Below are 6,420 nucleotides of genomic sequence, written 5' to 3'. Positions count from 1 at the left end.
ATAACTGATTCACTTTGTTATAAAGCAGAAACTAACACCACTGTAAAGCTATTATACTCCAGTAAAGATGTTTAAAAAAAAATTGGCTTTGCAGACCAGATGGTGTTTACTGCAACAATTCAACTCTGTCATAGCTACTGCTATGAAAGAAGCTATTGCCAATATATAAAAGAATGAGCTTGGTTGTGTTCTAATAAAACGTATTTGCAAAAACAGGCAGTGGGCCAGATTTGGCCCATGGGCTGTAACTTGTTGAACCCCCTAATCTATAGTACCCTCTTGAGTGACAGTACCACAGTTTATTTATTCATTCTGCTGTTCATGAGCATTTGGATTGTTTCAGCTTGGGACTTTTACAAATGATGCTCCTAAGAACCTTCTTGAGGATTTTTTTTGGTGACCACATGCTGATTTGATATAAATATAAGAAATGGAATTGGTGTGTCATAAGGCATGTTAATCTTCAATTTTAATGACTCTAATAATTTAACTTTAATAAATTAACTTCCACCAACTGCATATGAGACTTTCTGTTGTTTTACAACCTTACTACCAATTCGCTTTTGCCAGTTGTTTAATTTCAGTACTTGGGTGAGCATTTAGTGGTACCTCATTTTTATTTCAATTTGCACCACATGATCACTACTGAGGACAAATGCTTTCACGTGGTTTTTGGCCACAGAAGTCTTCTTTCATATGGGACTGGTTAAAGAATTGTGTACATATTCCTATTGGTTTGTCTTTTTTTCTCATTGTTTTGTAGTTTCCTATAAATTCTGTGTATATGTTGCAATTACATTTACCCACATATTTACTCTATTTTGATGTGCTTTATTCATTCTTGCATTCTCTGTTCCCATGTGGCAAATATTTCATTGGTACTGAATAACTCTTTTTAGTGTTTCTATTAGAGAAGTTCTGCTAGTGATGAATTCCTCTGGTTTCTGTTTGTTTGAATATATCTTAAATTCACATTAATTCTTGAAGGGTTTTTTTCCTACATTAATATTTTAGATTGTCTATCATTTTCTTTCAGCACTTTAAAGATAGCATTGCTTTGTCTTCTGCTTTCTGTAGTTTCTACTGATAAATAAGCTACTTGTCTTATTGTTGCTCCTCAGAAGATAATACGCCTTCCCCACTTCCCCTTTGCACTTAAGATTTTTATCTTCGTTCTTAGCTTTAGCAGTTTTTTTATGATGTTCCTAGGCATAGTATTCTTTATTCATCCTGCCTGGGGTTTATAGGACTTCTGGAATCAGCAGCTCAATTTCTTTTGCTATTTTTTGGAAACTTGTATTGCTTTTTGCCTTTTTCCCTCTCTCTCTTTTCCTTCTGGGTTTCCAATTATATGCATGTTAGACTTTCTTATTGGACTCTCTATGTATGTTACACATTTTTTCTGTATTTTTATTCTTTTGTTATATGCATTATTATGGATATTTTCTTTGAGTTTATCTTCCAGTTAACTAATTCTACTTTTGGCTTTGTCTAATCTGCTCTTTAACACAATACATTAAGTTATCATTCTTAGTTATTATACCTTTTTAATTTCTAGAAGTTCAATTTCTAGAAGTTCACCTTTTATAGTTTCCAAGGTCTTGTCAAATCATCAGTTCTGTTTTTTATTTACTTGCACATGTTTAGCACAGTTGTTTGCTGATTTTAATCTGTACTTTCTAGCTTTATTATGTGGACTACCTCTGGATTTATTTTTTTATTTGTTGTTTGTCTTGATTTTATATCATATTACCTTGTATGTGTATAAATGTGTATTTTTTAAGTTTTGTAAAGATTTTGTCCATTTTTTTCTCAGCAGGAAGTCAACTGGAACAACACAGTCTGTCATTCAGGAAGAACGATTTCTGACTCTTCCTTCTTCCCCCTCTCCCCAGGGATTATTTTAATTGTGCAATTGCAGTTTTTTGTTTTTGTTTTTTTAGTTCCCTTATCATCTTTTACAACACTTATCTGTATTTTCATCATATCCTAATATCATTTATCTCAGCCTGTGTTCCTTTATTATGATGATCTGCTTCTGTTTCAAAGAGGCAATGTTTCCTTACACTCTTATACCAACTGGTTTCTAAAACTGTCATAAGCTTGTCATTCTTCTGAGTCTTCTGGACAAAGTTCCCCTTTCTTTATCCTGCAATTTTCCCAAAAAGTTATTAAAACTGGTCTTCCTGTTCATTTGTTATTTAAGGAGAAAATCTTTCCAAACTTGTTGACAAAGTTAGTAGATCACTATTATTCTGCTTTCTTTTAACTGCAGGTCTGGTCAAGTGTTAGACTGAGACCTATACCTGGATGGCAGCTTGATGTGCACAACTTTTAGGCAATTCTTAGTATGTTTTCCTTGAGTAGATTTTAATTAGACTGAAAGATAATTCCTTTGAACATATAAAAATATAGACTAAGAAACATATAAATCCCAGTATATGTACTCCATCATGTTTTTTCCTGTTTTTAGCTTTCCCTTTCTACTCATAACACCGCTTAGAAAGATCACACCTCCAGTATGCAGCAATACAGCCTGTTGAAGAGTATGTGTTTAAGGTAGTCCAATTTTGACCATTTTATCAACATTTCTGAATGTCATATTCCCTATTTGTAAAATAGGGACACTAATAGAATTGTTCTTGTAAGACTATTACTCGAAATGATGCATGTAAACTTAATAGCATAATTGCTGGCACTTAGGATTAAGTAAATGTTACCCATTATTGGTAGACGTAAATTGTAGTACCAGTATTTTGGTTATTAATTTGCTGCCTCCTGCTTCCCACTCTGACCTTAAGTTGCTGGATTTAGACAGAAATGACTTCATGAGATTGTTGGTGTCTGGGGAGTGGACTATTTGTTCATTCTTTGAAAGGCACTATCAAAGCATTAAAGAAATTGACACCCAGCTTTATGATAGGTACAGTTTCCTAACTTTGTTAAGGATTGACAGTGGAGGAAGCAGAAAGCAGTCTGGAATGCCTGTAGGTGTCAAACATGTAACAAAAATGAGTGCAGCAGGCCAAATGCAATTAAAAGGGACTAGCAGGGACTGTGGAAAATCTGAGAGCACCTGCCTAGTATTTTATACGCAGCCATATTTCAGTTCCAGTTAACTGACACTACCTGGAAATGTGGGTTGAGTGGTTTCCCCAGGAGGTAGTCATTGATATTTGTAAGTGAAATCATATTTTATATTTATGTGAATTCATTTTTAAAAAGACCCAGGATATCAAACAATCTGCATGGGTTATATAGGGTATATAGGGCTCATGGTATGCTGTTTTGTGACTTCTAAACTATAAGATAAAGCCCACCACCTTGTCAATAGGATCCAATGACCTGGCTCTAGAAGTCCTCTTCAAAGTTGTCTTCCACCTCTTCTTGATTTTAACTTTACAATATGGTAATACCAAAATGCTTCCAAGAATCCTCTGACAGCCTTCTAAGCTACAGGATTGCTTAAGTGGCCCTATTATAGTTTTAATACCATTCTGGGCATATAGCTATCATAGATCTTGCAGCACAATTTTAAGACATCTGTTTCCATCATCCTCATTCACCCAAAAACTTCTTGAAGCTGAAGACCATGTTGTATCCACCCCTCACCCATATGCCTAGCACAGTGCTGGACACATAGTAGGCCCTCAGATACCATTTGTTAAATTGGATTGAATTTTTTGAAAGGAACGTGGTGTTATGATCATTCTTTGCAGAAGCTGAAATGAGGTACAGAAAGCATAAGTGCAGAACACGTATTATTCATCGTTTTCTTTACTCATCATTTTTGGGTCAGAAGAACCAAAGACCTGTAAGATCTCTAAGGCAAAATATACTTAAGAAATTTCCAAAAGTCTGATTTCCCTATATTATAACATCCAAAGAGCAAAGGTAAAATTAGTATAAGTAATAGTAACCATAATTATTATTGATTTATGAGGCTACAACACCAAGTTCTTTGCTAAATAGTTTACAGGAAATACGTTTTTTTCAATCTTCATGCCATCCATAAAAGGCAGCTACTCTTATTTTTCCCATTTACCAGACGAAGACATTGAGACTCAGAGAGAATGTCCATGATAATACAGCTGGAAATTGGTGGATCCAGTATACACAATCAGGTCTAATTCCCCTTCACTTCTTGATGCTACCTCACCGGTGTCAAGTGACATCATTGACCCATGGATGATTTTCTTGTTCCTATAAACCTGAAATTCAGAAAGAATTTACACTCCTTTGTGACTTTATCATGACAGTTTTGAAGAGGTAAAGAACCAGAACAGGATCAGAGGCACCCTGGATAAAAATGACTGAATTTCACCGTTCTGAATGCACCTCTAAGCATTCTTTTGGTATACAGATCCTTTAAAAAAAAAAAAAAGAGGCACTCTAACAAATAGGGAGTTTTCTGAGAAGTCACCTCTCCCGGCCTGTGAATACTGGATAAAGCAAGGACCTTGGAGTCATGTATTCTTGAGTTCAAATCTCCACTCTGTTCTTTTATGAACTGACTGTATTCTTTCAGGCTTATTTTCCTTATATATAAAATAGAATTCATAAAGCCTTGCTGGACTCACAGGTTTGTTATGAAAATCAAGCAGCAAAATGCAGGGGAAAGTCCTTTTGAAACTGTAGAGCACTAGGCACACAGGAAGAGTGGTTATGGTTTTGCAGAAATGACATTCCCAAGCCATTTTATGTGAAATGTGGAAAACTGGAGGGAATAGGTATACACTATGTATAGTTGTCCTGCTTTGATAACAGTTCAGTGGTTTAAGTGACAAGCAAATCAATGGAAATCAGGCTATTAACACTGGACACGTACAGCATATTAATATGGACCTTTATTTGCCAGGGACCTATAATTATACCTTATAATAAGCAATATATATTTTGCAGCATTTACTAAAATGCACATCAATGAGTAATGAAAAGCAAGAAGGAAATAACAAAAAGAGATACCAGAGGGAAAAGCATATCTTCATGAGGATAGAGGGAAGAAATTCAGTGTGCTTTTTAAAATATTTACTTATGTAGCACTTACCCAAACTCATCTTTATAAGAACCTCAAGCCAGGTAGACATGATTTCTATCATACTTATGTCCATACAATAGAAAGGAAATTTCCACTCAACTGACAGGTAATGCTAAGAAATCAAGAAGGGGTTTCTCTTTCCATCCCAAGGCACTATATGTACCAAACCCAGACCTTCTGATTTAAAGATATCCTTTGTATGAAAATCTGTTCCACAATACAAAACCAATCTCTCTTACTCCCCGTGACAATCCTTTTACCAGGAAATAAACAACTCACTTGTTATCAATTTATTTATCATAGATTCACACTGAGAGAGTGCCCTGGGACTGTGGAACTCTGTGCTACAGAATTAGCAGATGTGATTTCGATAGCATTTAATAGTGTGAAAGAGCCTGTCTCGCCAAAAACCCTCTCACTGGGCTTCCCTGGTGGCGCAGTGGTTGAGAGTCCGCCTGCCGATGCAGGGGACATGGGTTCGTGCCCCGGTCCGGGAAGATCCCACATGCCGTGGAGCGGCTGGCCCCGTGAGCCATGGCCGCTGGGCCTGCGTGTCCGGAGCCTGTGCTCCACAACAGGAGAGGCCACAACAGTGAGAGGCCCGCATACCACAAAAACAAAAAACAAAAAACAAAAAACCCTCTCACTGACTATTAATTAATAACTAGTAGATGCTTCAGTGCAATAAAGAAACCAGTAGGTAAGGGAGAGAGACACTCCAGTAGTTGAGAGAATATGCTCATTAAGGAGAAAGATAAGTTGAAACATTTAAAATGAGAATAATAGTGATAGTAACAATAGTATTTATTGAGTAGTTACTCTGTATCAGGCACCATACTAAGTAAGCACTTACATAGATCATTTAACTCTCACAACAACCTGTGAGGCAAGCAGTATTATTATCTCAATTTTATAGATGAGGAAGCTGAGACAGAGAGAGGTTACGTAAAAGCCTCACAGCTGCAGGGGCAGAAAACCTACAAAGTCCAATTTGAAGGGGATCGGTCATTCTTCTTCAAATAATCCCCTGGTGCTATTAGCCTTCACTTGGCATAAAGACAGAAAAATTAAAAAACAAAAACAAAAAACCATCATCCTTGGCTTTCAAGAGCCACTTTCTACCTAATTCACTCTTCCTTTATTTGCGTATCTGATTCTATTCTTTCTGGGTCACAAGCTCACCTTTCCACTCACAGATCACCTTCTACTTCCTGGGACATGAGTTCACTTTTGTTTTATTGATCTAGTTCTACTTCCTGCATCAAAAAGCTCACCTTTCCACTCACTGACTTTGTTCAACTTCCTGAATCATTAGCTCACATCTCTTAACTGACCTTAATTTGCTTTTTGGTTCTCTTTCTAGAAGGAAGACATGTTTGAAC

This window comes from Leucopleurus acutus (assembly GCF_964270905.1).
Source record: "Leucopleurus acutus genome assembly, chromosome: 17".
NCBI lineage: Eukaryota > Metazoa > Chordata > Mammalia > Artiodactyla > Delphinidae > Leucopleurus > Leucopleurus acutus.
The sequence above is the reverse complement of the archived record's forward strand: the minus strand, read 5'-3'. Positions refer to the sequence as shown.